Consider the following 21,205-nt stretch of genomic DNA (forward strand, 5'->3'; position numbering starts at 1 on the left):
GGCTCTATGTTACTAGACATCTTTGAGAGGACTAGGAACTGAGTCTGTCTTTCTTCTACAGGATGCCATAGGCCTTTAATCTATTTACTGCCTGGGGGCCAGGCAAGTGCCAGGAAAGTGTTCTTAGAGGTCTGGTATACCTCCTTCTATAATGTATAGGACCTGGTGTTAAATTTTCAAGTCATAAGAAGATTCATACTAGAAGTGAAGATTCCAACTATGGAATGAAAGGCACTTTACAGCTCAGTTTGATTTCATACAGGAAATTTTATATGCATATTTTATAATGGAATTTATCCCAATTATTTTTTTATTTCTCAAAGGCAACTACTATTAAAAAGCACATTTTTTTTTTATGAGCAGGTGCTCACGGCATGATGCTGAATGGAGTAGTAATTCTATAAACACTTCCTGGGGCAAAAATCTCTATAGAATGAATCATAGAAGACTATAGCAACTCCAAAGTAACAAGAATTCCCACATGAAACACGGAACCAGTGCCCTGGGATGCGGCGAAGTGTCGCACTCCCAAGTGGCCTAGAGAGAATGAACAACTTCAAGCTGTGACACTGGTGCCCTCCTGGAGAACAGCCACTTCTAAGTGATAGCCACGGCCCTCCCGCAGGAGACAGGCTGTGTCTCCCAGACCACCACAATTACGACTGGCCTAACCTGGCCTCTGCCCACAGTGTGTGTCAAGAAGCCACTGCCCACTTAGAGCACTCTCTTGTTTAGAGTCCCACGAAGCTGTTCAATACCACAGATGTGAAGTTTGAGAAAATGTACTAGAAAAAAAGGCAGCATGATTCAGAAATAGTAAAACAACGAAGGGCAATATTTTTCAGGTTCTACATATGTGGCCATCCCACGGAATCAAAACTGTCCTATTTAAAAATCAAAGAGTTTCTAATCCTTATTTGTTTGGTGAAGGGAAGTCCAAAGTAGTGTGATGCTTGCTGTCTTTTCTCAATTTCCTTTTGTTTATTTTTGGTTTGGTTTGGTTTTTTTCTCAATTTCGAAGCATAACTTTACCATTATGAATATATTAGCATCATTTTCTCCTGCTAACATGATCTGTAGAGGAATTTTAATCCAGAAAAATGGCTGCTATGGGGAGGGATTACATCTAAAACTATGACCTGGCCAGAATGCAGACACTCTGGATAACAAACGGTATGACCTGACTAGAATATAGTCATGCTCTTAGTGCATACCTTTAATTACGAACCATATAGGTAAGGTAAGCTTGTAGAAATAAGCATCCATGTTTGAAAGTGATGTGTAATTGAGGAGCAGACAAATTGACAAATCAAAGAAAGATTTGACAGAATGAGTCAAGAGACCGAATATGCCTAACTCTCACAAAAAGAGCATAGAAAAGAGGGGCAGTTTGATGGAGCAGACAGAAAGAAAGGAGGCAGTTATACTGGAACAGCTTCATAGAGAAAGGTTGAAGGTGAAAACAGAATAAGCCAGAGAATGAGAAGGATCCAGATTAGAACAGTTTGACAAAATTAGTATGAAGCCAAGCAGAACAATTCAGGCAGATACCAAGAGAAGCCAGATTGAATCAGCCAGCTTGACATGGTGTTTGAGCCTGAATGACTGAGTTGAATAAACCAGCCAGAGATCAGAATGGGATAGAAAGGGAAAGCTTATTCAGCAGTAAGCCTCCAAGATGACAATTTCATCTGGTGAATAAACATATTGTTTTGTAATGATCTGCTGTCATGTGGATAGATTTCTGTAACTTAACCTCACTTCTAATGGAAAGGATGATGGCCCAAGGGGCTTCATGATCCCTTTATTTTGGCACATACTATGGAAACTCAGGCAGCTCTGTTGACAAAGCTACTCTGACCCCTTGTCTGGCTTTCTCTATGCCTGGACTCTGTCTTTCCTGGACCATCTGTCTCCTCTGAAGCCCCCATCACCCAGAAACAGAATTTTTTTAGATAGATGCTATTTTTTTTTAATTTTCATTTTGACATGAATCACTCTTTGGCTGTGTTTCCTCTTATACTTGTGTGTGTGTGTGTGTGTGTGTGTGTGTGTGTGTGTGTGTGTGCGCGTGCATGCGTGTGTGTGTGTGTGTGTGTGTGTGTGTGTGTGTTGTTAAGACCAGTAGTCATGCTCTTCCGGCCGGACCAGCACCGGGGTAGCTAGAGCACAGGGTCGGCTGACACCCGCCAGCTACCCACTACCCCCGCCACAGGATTTTGAGACTGCTGGTGAGTGGAACACAGCTTCTGCTCCAGTCCAATCGCGCGGAACCTGAGACTGCTTTGGTTGGGGAGGCAGAAATCCGGCCTGAGTAGGGCCACAAGCCTCTCCGGTCAGAAAAGCACGGGGGTAGCTAGGGCGCAGGGTCGACTGACACTCGCCAGCTACCCACAACACCCGCCACAGGATCTTAAGACTTCTGGTGAGTGGAACACAGCCTCTGCTCCAATCCAATTGCTCGGGGTACCTGAGACTGCATTAGTTAGGGAAGCAGAAAACCGGCCTGAGTAGGACCACAGGCCTCTTCCGGATGGACCAGCACCTGGATAGCTAGAGCCCAGGGTCGGCTGACACCCGCCAGCTACCCACGACACCCGCCACAGGATTTTGAGACTGCTGGTGAGTGGAACACAGCTTCTGCTCCAATCTTTAAACAGTGACAATGACAACAACTAACCCCAGAGATTACCAGATGGCGAAAGGTAAATGTAATAATCTTACTAACAGAAACCAAGACCACTCACCATCATCAGAACCCAGCACTCCCACTTCGCCCAGTCCAGGGCACCCCAACACACCGGAAAAGCTAGACACGGATCTAAAAGCATATCTCCTGATGATGGTAGAGGACTTCAAGAAGGACTTTAATAACACACTTAAAGAAATACAAAGGAACACGGGTAAACAGGTAGAAGACAGTAAAGAGGAAGCACAAAAATCCCTTAAAGAATTACAGGAGAACACTGCTAAAGAGTTACAAATCCTTAAAGAAAAACAGGATAACCTAATCAAACAGGTAGAAGTCCTTAATGAAAAACAGGAAAACACATCCAAACAGATGATGGAAATGAACAAAACCATACTAGACCTAAAAAGGGAAGTAGACACAATAAAGAAAACCCAAAATGAGGCAACACTGGAGATAGAAACCCTAGGAAAGAAATCTGGAACCATAGATACGAGCATCAGCAACAGAATACAAGAGATGGAAGAGAGAATCTCAGGTGCAGAAGATTCCATAGAGAACATCGGCACAACAATCAAGGAAAATGTAAAATGCAAAAAGATCCTAACTCAAAACATCCAAGAAATACAGGACACAATGAGAAGACCAAACCTACGGATAATAGGAGTGGATGAGAATGAAGATTTTCAACTCAAAGGACCAGCAAACATCTTCAACAAAATTATAGAAGAAAACTTCCCAAATCTAAAGAAAGAGATGCCCATGAACATACAAGAAGCCTACAGAACTCCAAATAGACTGGACCAGAAAAGAAATACCTCCCGACACATAATAATCAGAACAACAAATGCTCTAAATAAAGATAGAATACTAAAAGCAGTAAGAGAAAAAGGCCAAGTAACATATAAAGGCAAGCCTATCAGAATTACACCAGATTTCTCACCAGAGACTATGAAAGACAGAAGATCCTGGACGGATGATATACAGACACTAAAAGAACACAAATTCCAGCCCAGGCTACTATACCCAGCCAAACTCTCAATTAACATAGATGGAGAAACCAAAGTATTCCACAACAAAACCAAATTCACACATTATCTCTCCACGAATCCAGCCCTTCAAAGGATAATAACAGAAAAAAACCAATACAAGGACAGGAACCACGCCCTAGAAACAACAAGAAGGTAATCCCTCAACAAACCTAAAAGAAGACAGCCACAAGAACAGAATGCCAACTTTAACAACAAAAATAACAGGAAACAACAATTACTTTTCCTTAATATCTCTTAATATCAATGGACTCAACTCCCCGATAAAAAGACATAGACTAACAAACTGGCTACACAAACAAGACCCAACATTTTGCTGCTTACAGGAAACTCATCTCAGAGAAAAAGATAGACACTACCTCAGAATGAAAGGCTGGAAAACAATTTTCCAAGCAAATGGTTATGAAGAAACAAGCTGGAGTAGCCATTCTAATATCTGATAAGATTGACTTCCAACCCAAAGTCATTAAAAAAGACAGGGAGGGATACTTCATACTCATCAAAGGTAAAATCCTCCAAGAGGAACTATCAATCCTGAATATCTATGCTCCAAATACAAAGGCAGCCACATTCATTAAAGAAACTTTAGTAAATCTCAAAGCACACATTGCACCTCATACAATAATAGTGGGAGACTTCAACACACCACTTTCACCAATGGACAGATCATGGAAACAGAAACTAAACAGGGACACAGAGAAACTAAGAGAAATTATGAATCAAATGGATCTGGCAGATATCTACAGAACATTCTATAGTAAAACAAAAGGATATACCTTCTTCTCAGCACCTCATGGTACCTTCTCCAAAATTGACCACATAATTGGTCACAAAACAGGCCTCAACAGATACAAAAATATTGAAATTGTCCCATGCATCCTATCAGATCACCATGGACTAAGGCGGATCTTCAATAACAAAATAAATAATAGAAAGCCAACCTTCACGTGGAAACTGAACAACACTCTTCTCAATGATACCTTGGTCAAGGAAGGAATAAAGAAAGAAATTAAGGACTTTTTAGAGTTCAATGAAAATGAAGCCACAACATACCCAAACTTATGGGACGCAATGAAAGCATTTCTAAGAGGAAAACTCATAGCTCTGAGTGCCTCCAAAAGGAAACTAGAGAGAGCACACATTAGCAGCTTGACAACATACCTAAAAGCACTAGAACAAAAGGAAGCAAATTCACCCAAGAGGAGTAGACGGCAGGAAATAATCAAACTCAGGGGTGAAATCAACCAAGTGGAAACAAGAAGAACTATTCAAAGAATCAACCAATCAAGGAGCTGGTTCTTTGAGAAAATCAACAAGATAGATAAACCCTTAGCCAGACTCACTAGAGGGCACAGGGAAAGCATCCTAATTAACAAAATCAGAAATGAAAAAGGAGACATAACAACAGATCCTGAAGACATCCAAAACACCATCAGATCCTTCTACCAAAGGCTATACTCAACAAAACTGGAGAACCTGGATGAAATGGAAAAGTTCCTAGACAGATACCAGGTACCAAAGTTGAATCAAGATCAGGTTAATGATCTAAACAGCCCTATATCCCCCAAAGAAATAGAAGCAGTCATTAATAGTCTCCCAACTAAAAAAAGCCCAGGACCAGATGGGTTTAGTGCAGAGTTCTATCAGACCTTCAAAGAAGATCTAATCCCAGTTCTTCACAAACTATTCCACAAAATAGAAACAGAAGGTACTCTACCCAACTCATTCTATGAAGCCACAATTACTCTGATACCTAAACCACAAAAAGACCCAACAAAGATAGAAAACTTCAGACCAATATCCCTTATGAATATTGATGCAAAAATCCTCAATAAAGTTCTTGCTAACCAAATCCAAGAACACATCAAAACAATCATCCATCCTGACCAAGTAGGTTTCATCCCAAGGATGCAGGGATGGTTCAATATACGGAAATCCATCAACATAATCCAGTATATAAACAAACTCAAAGACAAAAACCACATGGTCATCTCGTTAGATGAGGAAAAAGCATTTGACAAGATCCAACACCCATTCATGATAAAAGTCTTGGAAAGATCAGGAATTCAAGGCCCATACCTAAACATGATAAAAGCAATCTACAGCAAACCAGTAGCCAACATCAAAGTAAATGGTGAGAAGCTTGAAGCAATCCCTCTAAAATCAGGGACTAGACAAGGCTGTCCACTTTCTCCATACCTATTCAACATTGTACTTGAAGTCCTAGCCAGAGCAATTCCACAACAAAAGGAGATCAAAGGTATACAAATTGGAAAAGATGAAGTGAAAATATCACTCTTTGCAGATGATATGATAGTATATATAAGTGACCCTAAAAATTCCACCAGAGAACTCCTAAGCCTGATAAACAGCTTCGGTGAAGTAGCTGGATATAAAATTAACTCAAACAAATCAATGGCCTTTCTCTACACAAAGAATAAACAGGCTGAGAAAGAAATTAGGGAAACAACACCCTTCTCAATAGTCACAAATAATATAAAATATCTTGGCGTGACTCTAACTAAGGAAGTGAAAGATCTGTATAATAAAAACTTCAAGTCTCTGAAGAAAGAAATTATAGAAGATCTCAGAAGATGGAAAGATCTCCCATGCTCATGGATTGGCAGGATCAACATTGTAAAAATGGCTATCTTGCCAAAAGCAATCTACAAATTCAATGCAATCCCCATCAAAATTCCAACTCAATTCTTCAACGAATTAGAAAGTGCAATCTGCAAATTCATCTGGAATAACAAAACCCTAGGATAGCAAAAACTCTTCTCAAGGATAAAAGAACCTCTGGTGGAATCACCATGCCGGACCTAAAGCTCTACTACAGAGCAATTGTGATAAAAAAAACTGCATGGTACTGGTATAGTGACAGACAAATAGACCAATGGAATAGAATTGAAGACCCAGAAATGAACCCACACACCTACGGTCACTTGATCTTTGACAAGGGAGCTAAAAACATCCAGTGGAAGAAAGACAGCATTTTCAACAAATGGTGCTGGCACAACTGGTTGTTAACATGTAGAAGAATGCGAATTCGATCCATTCCTATCTCCTTGTACTAAGGTCAAGTCTAAGAGGATCAAGGAACTTCACATAAAACCAGAGACACTGAAACTTATAGAGGAGAAAGTGGGGAAAAGCCTTGAAGATATGGGCACAGGGGAAAAATTCCTGAATAGAACAGTAATGGCTTGAGCTGTAAGATTGAGAATTGACGCAGACATCCGGCACCCTCCCAGTCGGAGGACAGTGACCTGCCCTGCAGGGAGCGCCATCTTGGCTCCGGGACTCCGCCGAGCTTAGTCTCTACAGGTCAGAGTGGGGACCACGGGGGCAGACGGCTTCTGGGACAGGCAGGAGCCACAGAGCCGCTGAGGCAGCACCCTTTTGGGGCCGCAGACTTCCGGCACCCTCCCAGCCGGAGGACAGAGACCTGCCCTGCAGAGAGTGCCATCTTGGCTCCGGGACTCCGCCGAACTTAGTCTACAGGTTAGAGTGAGGACCACAGAGGCAGACAGCTTCTGGGACAGGCGGGAGCCACAGAGCCGCTGAGGCAGCACCCTTTTGGGGCCGCAGACATCCGGCACCCTCCCAGTCGGAGGACAGTGACCTGCCCTGCAGGGAACGCCATCTTGGCTCCGGGACTCCGCCGAGCTTAGTCTCTTCAGGTCAGAGTGGGGACCACGGGGGCAGACGGCTTCTGGGACAGGCGGGAGCCACAGAGCTGCTGAGGCAGCACCATTTAGGGGCCGCAGACATCCGGCACCCTCCCAGTCGGAGGACAGTGACCTGCCCTGCAGGGAGCGCCATCTTGGCTCCGGGACTCCGCCGAACTTAGTCTGTACAGGTCAGAGTGAGGACCACAGAGGCAGACAGCTTCTGGGACAGGCGGGAGCCACAGAACCGCTGAGGCAGCACCCTTTTGGGGCCGCAGACATCCGACACCCTCCCAGCCGGAGAACAGTGACCTGCCCTGCAGGGAGCGCCATCTTGGCTCCGGGACTCCGCCGAACTTAGTCTGTACAGGTCTGCTGACAGAGGATACTCAGAATCCCCAGAAGAACAACCTCTGAACAGAGACAACTATAACAACTCCAGAGATTACCAGATGGCGAGAGGTAAAGGTAAGAATCTTACTAACAGAAACCAAGACCACTCACCATCATCAGGACCCAGCACTCCCACTTCGCCCAGTCCAGGGCACCCCAACACACCTGAAAAACTAGACCTGGATTTAAAAGCATATCTCATGATGATGGTAGAGGACATCAAGAAGGACTTTAAAGAACTACAGGAGAACATGGCTAAAGAGTTACAAGTCCTTAAAGAAAAACAGGAAAACACAACCAAACTGGTAGAAGTCCTTAAAGAGAAACAGGAAAACACATCCAATCAGATGATGGAAATGAACAAAACCATACTAGACCTAAAAAGGGAAGTAGACACAATAAAGAAAACCCAAAATGAGGCAACACTGGAGATAGAAACCCTAGGAAAGAAATCTGGAACCATAGATGCAAGCATCAGCAACAGAATACAAGAGATGGAAGAGAGAATCTCAGGTGCAGAAGATTCCATAGAGAACATGGGCACAACAATCAAGGAAAATGGAAAATGCAAAAAGATCCTAACTCAAAACATCCAGGAAATACAGGACACAATGAGAAGACCAAACCTACGGATAATAGGAGTGGATGAGAATGAAGATTTTCAACTCAAAGGACCAGCAAACATCTTCAACAAAATTATAGAAGAAAACTTCCCAAATCTAAAGAAAGAGATGCCCATGAACATACAAGAAGCCTACAGAACTCCAAATAGGCTGGACCAGAAAAGAAATACCTCCCGACACATAATAATCAGAACAACAAATGCTCTAAATAAAGATAGAATACTAAAAGCAGTAAGAGAAAAAGGCCAAGTAACATATAAAGGCAAGCCTATCAGAATTACACCAGATTTTTCACCAGAGACTATGAAAGCTAGAAGATCCTGGACAGATGTTATACAGACACTAAAAGAACACAAATTCCAGCCCAAGCTACTATACCCAGCCAAACTCTCAATTAACATAGATGGAGAAACCAAAGTATTCCACGACAAAGCCAAATTCACACATTATCTCTCCACGAATCCAGCCCTTCAAAGGATAATAACAGAAAAAAAACAATACAAGGACAGGAACCACGCCCTAGAAACAACAAGAAGGTAATCCCTCAACAAACCTAAAAGAAGACAGCCACAAGAACAGAATGCCAACTTTAACAACAAAAATAACAGGAAACAACAATTACTTTTCCTTAATATCTCTTAATATCAATGGACTCAACTCCCCGATAAAAAGACATAGACTAACAAACTGGCTACACAAACAAGACCCAACATTTTGCTGCTTACAAGAAACTCATCTCAGAGAAAAAGATAGACACTACCTCAGAATGAAAGGCTGGAAAACAATTTTCCAAGCAAATGGTCTGAAGAAACAAGCTGGAGTAGCCATTCTAATATCAGATAAGATTGACTTCCAACCCAAAGTCATCAAAAAAGACAGGGAGGGGCACTTCATACTCATCAAAGGTAAAATCCTCCAAGAGGAACTATCAATCCTGAATATCTATGCTCCAAATACAAAGGCAGCCTCATTCATTAAAGAAACTTTAGTAAATCTCAAAGCACACATTGCACCTCATACAATAATAGTGGGAGACTTCAACACACTACTTTCACCAATGGACAGATCATGGAAACAGAAACTAAACAGGGACACATTGAAACTAACAGAAGTTATGGATCAAATGGATCTGGCAGATATCTACAGAACATTTTACCCTAAAACAAAAGGATACACCTTCTTCTCAGCACCTCATGGTACCTTCTCCAAAATTGACCACGTAATTGGGCACAAAACAGGACTCAACAGATACAAAAACATTGAAATTGTCCCATGCATCCTATCAGATCACCATGGACTAAGGCTGATCTTCAATAACAAAATAAATAATAGAAAGCCAACCTTCACGTGGAAACTGAACAACACTCTTCTCAATGATACCTTGGTCAAGGAAGGAATAAAGAAAGAAATTAAGGACTTTTTAGAGTTCAATGAAAATGAAGCCACAACATACCCAAACTTATGGGACGCAATGAAAGCATTTCTAAGAGGAAAACTCATAGCTCTGAGTGCCTCCAAAAGGAAACTAGAAAGAGCACACATTAGCAGCTTGACAACACACCTAAAAGCACTAGAACAAAAGGAAGCAAATTCACCCAAGAGGAGTAGATGGCAGGAAATAATCAAACTCAGGGGTGAAATCAACCAAGTGGAAACAAGAAAAACTATTCAAAGAATCAACCAATCAAGGAGCTGGTTCTTTGAGAAAATCAACAAGATAGATAAACCCTTAGCCAGACTCACTAGAGGGCACAGGGAAAGCATCCTAATTAACAAAATCAGAAATGAAAAAGGAGACATAACAACAGATCCTGAAGACATCCAAAACACCATCAGATCCTTCTACCAAAGGCTATACTCAACAAAACTGGAGAACCTGGATGAAATGGAGAAGTTCCTAGACAGATACCAGGTACCAAAGTTGAATCAAGATCAGGTTAATGATCTAAACAGCCCTATATCCCCCAAAGAAATAGAAGCAGTCATTAATAGTCTCCCAACCAAAAAAAGCCCAGGACCAGATGGGTTTAGTGCAGAGTTCTATCAGACCTTCAAAGAAGATCTAATCCCAGTTCTTCACAAACTATTCCACAAAATAGAAACAGAAGGTACTCTACCCAACTCATTCTATGAAGCCACAATTACTCTGATACCTAAACCACAAAAAGACCCAACAAAGATAGAAAACTTCAGACCAATATCCCTTATGAATATTGATGCAAAAATCCTCAATAAAATTCTTGCTAACCGAATCCAAGAACACATCAAAACAATCATCCATCCTGACCAAGTAGGTTTCATCCCAAGGATGCAGGGATGGTTCAATATACGGAAATCCATCAACATAATCCAGTATATAAACAAACTCAAAGACAAAAACCACATGGTCATCTCGTTAGATGCGGAAAAAGCATTTGACAAGATCCAACACCCATTCATGATAAAAGTCTTGGAAAGATCAGGAATTCAAGGCCCATACCTAAACATGATAAAAGCAATCTACAGCAAACCAGTAGCCAACATCAAAGTAAATGGTGAGAAGCTTGAAGCAATCCCTCTAAAATCAGGGACTAGACAAGGCTGTCCACTTTCTCCATACCTATTCAACATTGTACTTGAAGTCCTAGCCAGAGCAATTCGACAACAAAAGGAGATCAAAGGGATACAAATTGGAAAAGATGAAGTCAAAATATCACTCTTTGCAGATGATATGATAGTATATATAAGTGACCCTAAAAATTCCACCAGAGAACTCCTAAGCCTGATAAACAGCTTCGGTGAAGTAGCTGGATATAAAATTAACTCAAACAAATCAATGGCCTTTCTCTACACAAAGAATAAACAGGCTGAGAAAGAAATTAGGGAAACAACACCCTTCTCAATAGTCACAAATAATATAAAATATCTTGGCGTGACTCTAACTAAGGAAGTGAAAGATCTGTATAATAAAAACTTCAAGTCTCTGAAGAAAGAAATTATAGAAGATCTCAGAAGATGGAAAGATCTCCCATGCTCATGGATTGGCAGGATCAACATTGTAAAAATGGCTATCTTGCCAAAAGCAATCTACAGATTCAATGCAATCCCCATCAAAATTCCAACTCAATTATTCAACGAATTAGAAAGTGCAATCTGCAAATTCATCTGGAATAACAAAAAACCTAGGATAGCAAAAACTCTTCTCAAGGATAAAAGAACCTCTGGTGGAATCACCACGCCGGACCTAAAGCTCTACTACAGAGCAATTGTGATAAAAACTGCATGGTACTGGTATAGTGACAGACAAATAGACCAATGGAATAGAATTGAAGACCCAGAAATGAACCCACACACCTACGGTCACTTGATCTTCGACAAGGGAGCTAAAAACATCCAGTGGAAGAAAGACAGCATTTTCAACAAATGGTGCTGGCACAACTGGTTGTTAACATGTAGAAGAATGCGAATCGATCCATTCCTATCTCCTTGTACTAAGGTCAAGTCTAAGTGGATCAAGGAACTTCACATAAAACCAGAGACACTGAAACTTATAGAGGAGAAAGTGGGGAAAAGCCTTGAAGATATGGGCACAGGGGAAAAATTCCTGAATAGAACAGTAATGGCTTGTGCTGTAAGATCGAGAATTGACAAGTGGGACCTCATGAAACTACAAAGCTTCTGCAAGGCTAAAGACACCATCAATAAGACAAAAAAAACCACCAACAGATTGGGAAAGGATCTTCACCTATCCTAAATCAGATAAGGGACTAATATCCAATATATATAAAGAACTCAAGAAGGTGGACTCCAGAAAGTCAAATAACCCCATTAAAAAATGGGGCTCAGAACTGAACAAAGAATTCTCGCCTGAGGAATACCGAATGGCAGAGAAACACCTGAAAAAATGTTCAACATCCTTAATCATCAGGGAAATGCAAATCAAAACAACCCTGAGATTCCACCTCACACCAGTCAGAATGGCTAAGATCAAAAATTCAGGTGACAGCAGTTGCTGGCGAGGATGTGGAGAAAGAGGAACACTCCTCCATTGTTGGTGGGATTGCAAGCTTGTACAACCACTCTGGAAATCAGTCTGGCGGTTCCTCAGAAAATTGGACATAGTACTACCGGAGGATCCAGCAATACCTCTCCTGGGCATATATCCAGAAGATGTCCCAACCGGTAAAAAGGACACATGTTCCACTATGTTCATAGCAGCCCTATTTATAATAGCCAGAAGCTGGAAAGAACCCAGATGTCCCTCAACAGAGGAATGGATACAGAAATTATGGTACATTTACACAATGGAGTACTACTCAGCTATTAAAAAGAATGAATTTATGAAATTCCTAGCCAAATGGATGGACCTGGAGGGCATCATCTTGAGTGAAGTAACACAATCACAAAAGAACTCACACAATATGTATTCACTGATAAGTGGATATTAGCCCAAAACTTAGGATACCCAAGATTTAAGATACAATTTGCTAAACGCATGAAACTCAAGAAGAATGAAGACCAAAGTGTGGACACTGTGCACCTTCTCAGAATTGGGAACAAAACACCCAGGGAAGGAGTTACAGAGACAAAGTTCGTAGCGGTGATGAAAGGATGGACCATTTAGAGACTGCAGTACCCAGGGATCCATCCCATAATCAACTTCTAAACGCTGACACCATTGCATACACTAGCAAGATTTTGCTGAAAGGACCCAAATATAGCTGTCTCTTGTGAGACGATGCTGGGGCCTAGCAAACACAGGAGTGGATGTTCACAGTCAGCTATTGGATGTATCACAGTGCTCCCAATGGAGAAGCTAGAGTAAGTACCCAAGGAGCTAAAGGGATCTGCAACCCTATTGTTGGAACAACATGATGTACTAACTAGAACCCCGGAGCTCTTGTCTCTAGCTGCATATGTATCGAAAGATGGCCTAGTCAGCCATCAATGGAAAGAGAGGCCCATTGGACTTGCAAACTTTATATGCCCCAATATAGGGGAATGCCAGGGCCAAAAGAATGGGAATGGGTGGATAGGGAAGTGGGGGGGCGCTATGGGGGACTTTTGGGATAGCATTGGAAACGTAATTGAGGAAAATATGTAATAAAAATATTAAAAAAAAAAAAAGAACCAGGGGAATGCCAGGACCAAGAAGTGGGAGTGGGTGGGTAGGGGAGTGGGAGGGGGGTCTGGGGGACTTTGGGGATAGCATTTGAAATGTAAATGAAGAAAATACCTAATTAAAAAAAATAAATTGGAAAAAAATAAAAAAAATAAATAAAAATAAAATTGAGAGCAAAAAAAAAAAAAAGATTGAGAATTGACAAGTAGGACCTCATGAAACTACAAAGCTTCTGCAAGGCTAAAGACACCATCAATAAGACAAAAAAACCACCAACAGATTGGGAAAGGATCTTCACCTATCCTAAATCAGATAAGGGACTAATATCCAATATATATAAAGAACTCAAGAAGGTGGACTCCAGAAAGTCAAATAACCCCATTAAAAAATGGGGCTCAGAACTGAACAAAGAATTCTCACCTGAGGAATACCGAATGGCAGAGAAGCACCTGAAAAAATGTTCAACATCCTTAATCATCAGGGAAATGCAAATCAAAACAACCCTGAGATTCCACCTCACACCAGTCAGAATGGCTAAGATCAAAAATTCAGGTGACAGCAGATGCTGGCGAGGATGTGGAGAAAGAGGAACACTCCTCCATTGTTGGTGGGATTGCAAGCTTGTACAACCACTCTGGAAATCAGTCTGGCGGTTCCTCAGAAAATTGGACATAGTACTACTGGAGGATCCAGCAATACCTCTCCTGGGCATATATCCAGAAGATGTCCCAACCGGTAAAAAGGACACATGCTCCACTATGTTCATAGCAGCCCTATTTATAATAGCCAGAAGCTGGAAAGAACCCAGATGTCCCTCAACAGAGGAATGGATACAGAAATTATGGTACATTTACACAATGGAGTACTACTCAGCTATTAAAAAGAATGAATTTATGAAATTCCTAGCCAAATGGATGGACCTGGAGGGCATCATCTTGAGTGAAGTAACACAATCACAAAAGAACTCACACAATATGTATTCACTGATAAGTGGATATTAGCCCAAAACTTAGGATACCCAAGATATAAGATACAATTTGCTAAATGCATCAAACTCAAGAAGAATGAAGACCAAAGTGTGGACACTGTGCACCTTCTTAGAATTGGGAACAAAACACCCAGGGAAGGAGTTACAGAGACAAAGTTTGGAGCTATGATGAAAGGATGGACCATTTAGAGACTGCCGTATCCAGGGATCCATCCCATAATCAGCTTCTAAACGCTGACACCATTGCATACACTAGCAAGATTTTGCTGAAAGGACCCAAATATAGCTGTCTCTTGTGAGACGATGCCGGGGCCTAGCAAACACAGGAGTGGATGTTCACAGTCAGCTATTGGATGTATCACAGGGCTCCCAATGGAGAAGCTAGAGAAAGTACCCAAGGAGCTAAAGGGATCTGCAACCCTATTGTTGGAACAACATGATGTACTAATCAGAACCCCGGAGCTCTTGTCTCTAGCTGCATATGTATCGAAAGATGGCCTAGTCGGCCATCATTGGAAATAGAGGCCCATTGGACTTGCAAACTTTATATGCCCCAATATAGGGGAATGCCAGGGCCAAACGAATGGGAATGGGTGGGTAGGGAAGTGGGGGGCGCTATGGGGGACTTTTGGGATAGCATTGGAAATGTAATTGAGGAAAATATGTAATAAAAATATTAAAAATTTAAAAAAAAGATTATAGTAAATGCATTATAGTAAGTTATGATCTAGTCAGAGAAGAGCCTAGCTATATGGCCAAAGTTTAAATATATTTTCAGTCTGAATCTTATTTCTGGAAGCATGGATCTGTGAGGAAGAACCGGGGCTAAAAAAAAAAAAAAAAGACCAGTAGTCATAGTTTATACACTATAGTTCTGCCCTACATTACCTTACATGATGCCTGAGATATACAGACAAATTCATCACAATACTTTAAAGACATCCCTTGAATTAATTCATGATAAAGGTCTGGGTTAGCCCAAACTAAATTTGATGCAGTTGGCAGACAAAACGCAGTAAATTCCTTCTCACAGCTACTCAAAGCTCCTGCAATGATCAACCTTGTGATCAAACTAAATAGAAATAGTCAAATTTATGCCCAGCTTTGGATTGGGTGTCTTATCTCTGTCATATAGACTGGAACCTACTTGTGGAAGGTGTTCAGAAAATAAACAATTATGTTCTGTGACAGACTGAACTAAATTTTACTTTACTTGGATCACGGAGACAGATCATATCCCCTCTTCTTAGATCATCTTATAGTCACAACATCAGGAGTAATGGCCATCATGATGGGAAAGAACTATAAAGAGCTGAGTTTGTGTAGGCTGCTGGATCACTTCTCCACAGTAAGTATGGCTAATTCCTCAGGATTTTCCACGTAATGGATGTTAAGTGATTTGTGAGAAAAGGCAGGGATGATGAAGAATCTCAAGATCATTGTATTCCTGGAACCACTCAGGGACCAAGAATGATCAAATAGTGTATAGCTCATGGAAGACACCTCTCAGCATACACTATATGAAAAATACCATTACACTACCTATCATTTTGCCTGATAGTCAGTGTAGAGCTCTTAGACTGTATCTAATGCTATAACAAAATACTTGAAAGCAGGAAATTTATAAAGACCAGGCATGTATTTCTCTATGTTCTGGAGTCAGTGATACCAAGATCAAGACACTAATTACCAAGTCCGACGTCTAATGAGGGCTGCTTTGTCCAGTCGATCTTCCAAAAACAGCATCTTCATGTGGCATACAGACAAAGAGTACAGAGGGGTCTTGGCTAGTGTTCTCCAGCACTTTGAGAAAGTTAGTTGCTCAGTCCTCATAGAACATTAACCTCATAAAAGCCCCGCTAGAAATAAGTTTCAACGTAATTTTTTCAAAGGAATGTTTTATATTCAAACATAAAGTAACCACTTAGGAAAAGAAAGACTAAATTCTCAGATAATATTTCCCCCACTAGATGTTAATATTTTAGTAAATCTTAATCAAAACATGGTTTGAATTTATAAAATGAGAAAAGGAATGGGGAGCTTAGGATCTAACCAGACTGAAGCCTTTATTTTGCTGATAAGAGGACATTTCAGTCATTTCCAGTGTGTGTGTGTGTGTGTGTGTGTGTGTGTATCTGTTTAAATACACATGCACTAAACTCCAACATCCTAAAATAATAAGCTGTTAGAAGTAAAGTCACAGGGCCTTTATTAAAGCCAGCCTAGGCATCAGGAAGTGGCAGCATGGAGAACTTCATAAACGGACTAAGTCATGAAGAAGAAGAACTTCATTAGAAGTAGACTAGGAGTCTAAGAGAGAACAGCTATTAACTGTATGAGGTTTAGAGTGAAAGGTACTGGTACCAGAGATGGGCAAAGTACAACACAGTGTTTTACAGACAGAGGGAAGCAGAGTGGGTCTAGAATGCTGAGTGTGTAGGAAAAGACAAGGTCACAAAGGAAATGGACATAGAGGACAGGACTCTCAGTAGTGAGAGCTGTACTCAGGGCAGCAATGAGTACTTAGAAAAGCCAAACTAATGGCATGTGACCTGATCAATATTTTTATTTTTAAATATTATTTATTTATTTATTCATTCACTTATTTAATGTGTATGGATATTTTGTCTATGTACCACATGTGTGCCCAGTGTTCATGTAGCTGAGAAGATGTTGGATCCCCTGGAACTGGAGTTACAGGCTGTTATGATCCACCATGTGGGTGCTAGGAATTAAACCTGGGTTCTCTTCTCAGACATCCAATGCTCTTGACCTCTGAGCCATCTCTCCAGGACCCTGATTAATATTTGCAAAACAGTCTTAAAAGGCTCTTAAAGAGTACAAGGCCTGGGCTGGGGAAAAGGCTCAGCAGTTAATAGCACTGGCTTCTCTTCCAGATGGTTTAATTTCCAGCACCTACATGGCAGCTCACTGGCATACTTTTGGTACACAGGTATACACATAGGCAAAACACCTAAGTATATAATAAGTAATAAACTAATAACGATAAATGTTTTTAAATAAAAAGAGCATAAGCCCATAAGAAAAAGAGCTCATCCTATAAAGGAGATAATGAATTACTATATTCCATCTGTTCAACTAGACAAAAGGGTTAACGAGGGAGCAACATTTGCATACATTCCTTCTTGCACGGATGATGCCAATTTGGCCATACAGACTGAAATGATTTTGCCATTCTAGTTTTACCCCTTGATTGTGATCACACCCATATTGAGTGACATATGTACAACTTTATTCACTGCAGCAAATGTCAGAGACAATCAAATGTCCATTAGATGCACACTGGCTACATATTTTGTTGGCTCAGTATACGGAACAACTTGTACAATCAAAGAAGGAACTTCCTTGTATAAAAGGTCACCAAGATACAGCGAGCATACAAAACAAGTGTGTGTGCGTGCTGTCCTTATGCAAGGAGGGAAAACACAGCGATGTTCTTAAATGTATAAAATATGTCTATAGTAATACACATGCATCATCATTATGAATTAGGCAATTACATAGATGAAAAGTTGGAATTAAAGGGCCCTTTGAGAATTTTGTCCAAAGCATTTCACAGAGTGACATAGGCAGGCCCTAAATTGTGGAAGATTAAATCCTGACTTGGCAAGAACATGAAATGCGCAAGTAGCATTCAGGAAGTCTGCTTAGGGATGGAAAGTGTGTGGGCAGGGCTTACAGCAGGGGTGGGAGAGCATAGTCAGACCAAAAGTCTTTTTAGTCTGGGGAATGGATGTGAACTTGTCTTCAAATACACCCAGAAATGAAAGACATCAAGAGACAAAATATAAGAAGGAGATATTGCTGAAGTAAGGCAAAAGGAAATGGGAATACTATTAAGTTCTAAACAAGAGTTAAAAATGTAAGTCCAGACATTTCAGCTTTTCCTTTTCTTTTCTTTTCTTTTCTTTTCTTTTCTTTTCTTTTCTTTTCTTTTCTTTTCTTTTCTTCTCTTCTCTTTTCTTTTCTTTTCTTCTCTTTTCTTTTCTCTTATCTTTTTTCTTTCTATCTATTCTCCATTTTATTTAGAATACCTGCTCACTTAATTACTCTCAGATATCAGAATGTATAAATTCATGTTTGGGTTATCTTTCTGTCATTATTCATGAACTGCCACCTGTCACATATGCAAAGATATCCTATGACACACAAAGTATCCAGTGCATCACTTCACATACACATCATATCAAAGGCCAAGTAAGGTGGCACGCACCAACTCTACATAGAGTGTGTATGTATGAATCCCAAAGAGCCTACATCTCCTGTCATTACCAGATGGACAGGAAGTGTTGTTCTACCTCCTTGGCCTCCAATGCGTGCCCTTTCCAGATTCTGGCTGCAGGTGAATACTTTGCCAAGCAATACACACTCGGTATGAAAGACAGGACACACCCTATCAACTTCCTTCTAATTTGCTAGTGTTTTCTATACCCTAGCCTGTCAGCACCCCCATTCTGGCCTTTTCTAGGTGGAACAATAGGCCTCATGCTCCCCCTAGTGCTAGCCCCCAAGAATGCTTTAAAATGACTTAGTGCACATCTCAATAGCAAAGAGCACTACCCATAATGAGTGTGGAATTACAGAAACAAGTACGTGTGTGTCCCTTGTGCTCTGCCTGATACATAAGTTTCTGTGGTCACCTTTGGTTATAAAGAAGTGTGCTCAAGCCAAATGGCTAAGAGTTTATAGTGAAGGCAATAGACTTCAGTTAGAATGTAACAAAAAAGTCACTATTTCCTTTTGCATTGGAAGGAAGAAAATAATAAAAGCATAAAGACTCCAGAAGAAGACAGCAACGTAGAACATGATGGATCAGTCTTAGCCTACACTGATGGCTCCAAGTTGAGGCAGGGAATCAGTGCCACACAGAGGAATAGTCATGTGTTGGGAAATGCCTCTGAGAAGGCCAAACAGCCACGAGGGACTAACCATGGAAGATGATTCCCCAGTCAGAAGAACTCCAGTTCAGTGATTCAGAGATGAGGTAGTCAGGTTGAGCACTGATGAAACTATAGAATTTCTGCCAAAAAAAAAATAATAATATGCTTTTATATCCACAAAAAGTCATGAAACAATTCAGGGAGTAACAAAGAAAAAGAGGTTCAGCATCACTTCTGCAAAAATGCAGGCCATTGTTTTAATAATTCTAATTTAGTGCTACCCATACATGCATGGGTGCGGGGTCCATCCATTAGTGGCATGTAGGAAACCAACCTCTGGAAACATGCTCAAGAAAGTGAGAGTTTCTCCCTCCCTCCCACAGCTATCAGCTACAAATAGCTCCTGAAATTGGGAGGGGAGAGGGAGGGAATGGTAGAGGGATATGGGAGGAGTTGGAGGGGAGAAAGCGGGTAAATAAGATCTGACTTACTTATATCCATGGATGAAGTTATCAAGGTGTGTGTGTGTGTGTGTGTGTGTGTGTGTGTGTGTGTGTTAAATTCAAGCCAACGCTATAAAGACATTTTATCTTTTACCTATCAGTTTGGAAAAGATGGAGATATTTAGCAATGTGACCTACTGTCACAAGCATGGAGAAACAAGATGTTCCTACACTGTGTACGGACTCATGAGAAACTGGTGCCAGGATGTGGGGGATCTTCCCTTAGCCGCAGCTTTGCTCCCCACCCCCAGTCAAGGGTTCTCTCATTTATACCATCTGCCTGACTCACACCTCTGTCTGGGTCTTAAACACAAATGAATGCCATAATACTCTTCATGTGAGTATCTCACAGACTCTATTTACTCAAAGTGTTCATCCCAGAGCTCAACCCCCACTTGAAGGTCCCCTGGGAGCACTCTTGCCTGGCATACAGGACATCTATCAGGCTGTGCCAACAGGAACTCTCAAGGCATCTTGGCATTTCCCTTTAAATATCTTTCCCCACACTCTATGCTGCTATGGCAATAATCTCTTAATGTCCAGTCTATTGCTTGGATGGTGATCCTTAGTACAGTCAGGGTCATCTTTTCAAATCGAAGTCTAAGTGTGCTAAGCTCCCTCCTTAAAGTCCTGAACTACTTCTAAGAGGAGGAGAAAGATCCAAGATGCAGCCTGCAGACTCAACACAACCTCCTAGCTGCTTCTCCTGCTCCAGGATCCACTCTTACCATCCATCTCACAGGACAGCACTGTGGTCTCTTCCCCTTGCTTTAAAGCCATTGTTTGCCCTCTGTCCCTGGAGCTTTATCTGTGTGTCTTCAGACAGAAGTGATCTTTCCCCTTCCTTTGCTTGTGTAGTTCTACTCCGGACATAAACTCAGTCCTCTGGAGACTCTGTTCTCATCATCTCGACTCTGGTGTCCTTTGTCACTTAGTGTGAACACAAAGCACTGTGTCCTTTCCTTACAGCACCTGCAGGAATTTTCAAGTGTGCCCTGATCTTTCTGACTCTTTTAGCTCAGTCTTTTCCTGATAATCTAGTGTGATAATACTGATCTCGTGTTTCCCAATACATACTACTATATCTCAAAATCATGATATGCAGGCACTGTGTGTCTTTGTGTATGTGTGTGCATGTGTTGGGAAATGTGAAGAAGGAAATACACAAAGATGTTAACAATGATTATCTTTAAATAATATGTACTTTGCACATTTGTATTATTTCTATATTGTACATATTTTATGTGATAGCAAGATTTTATGTTTTATGATCATAAAACATAATCA

This window comes from Mus caroli, unplaced genomic scaffold (assembly GCF_978045245.1).
Source record: "Mus caroli unplaced genomic scaffold, Mus_caroli_1 scaffold_11, whole genome shotgun sequence".
In the NCBI taxonomy this organism is placed as follows: Eukaryota; Metazoa; Chordata; class Mammalia; order Rodentia; family Muridae; genus Mus; species Mus caroli.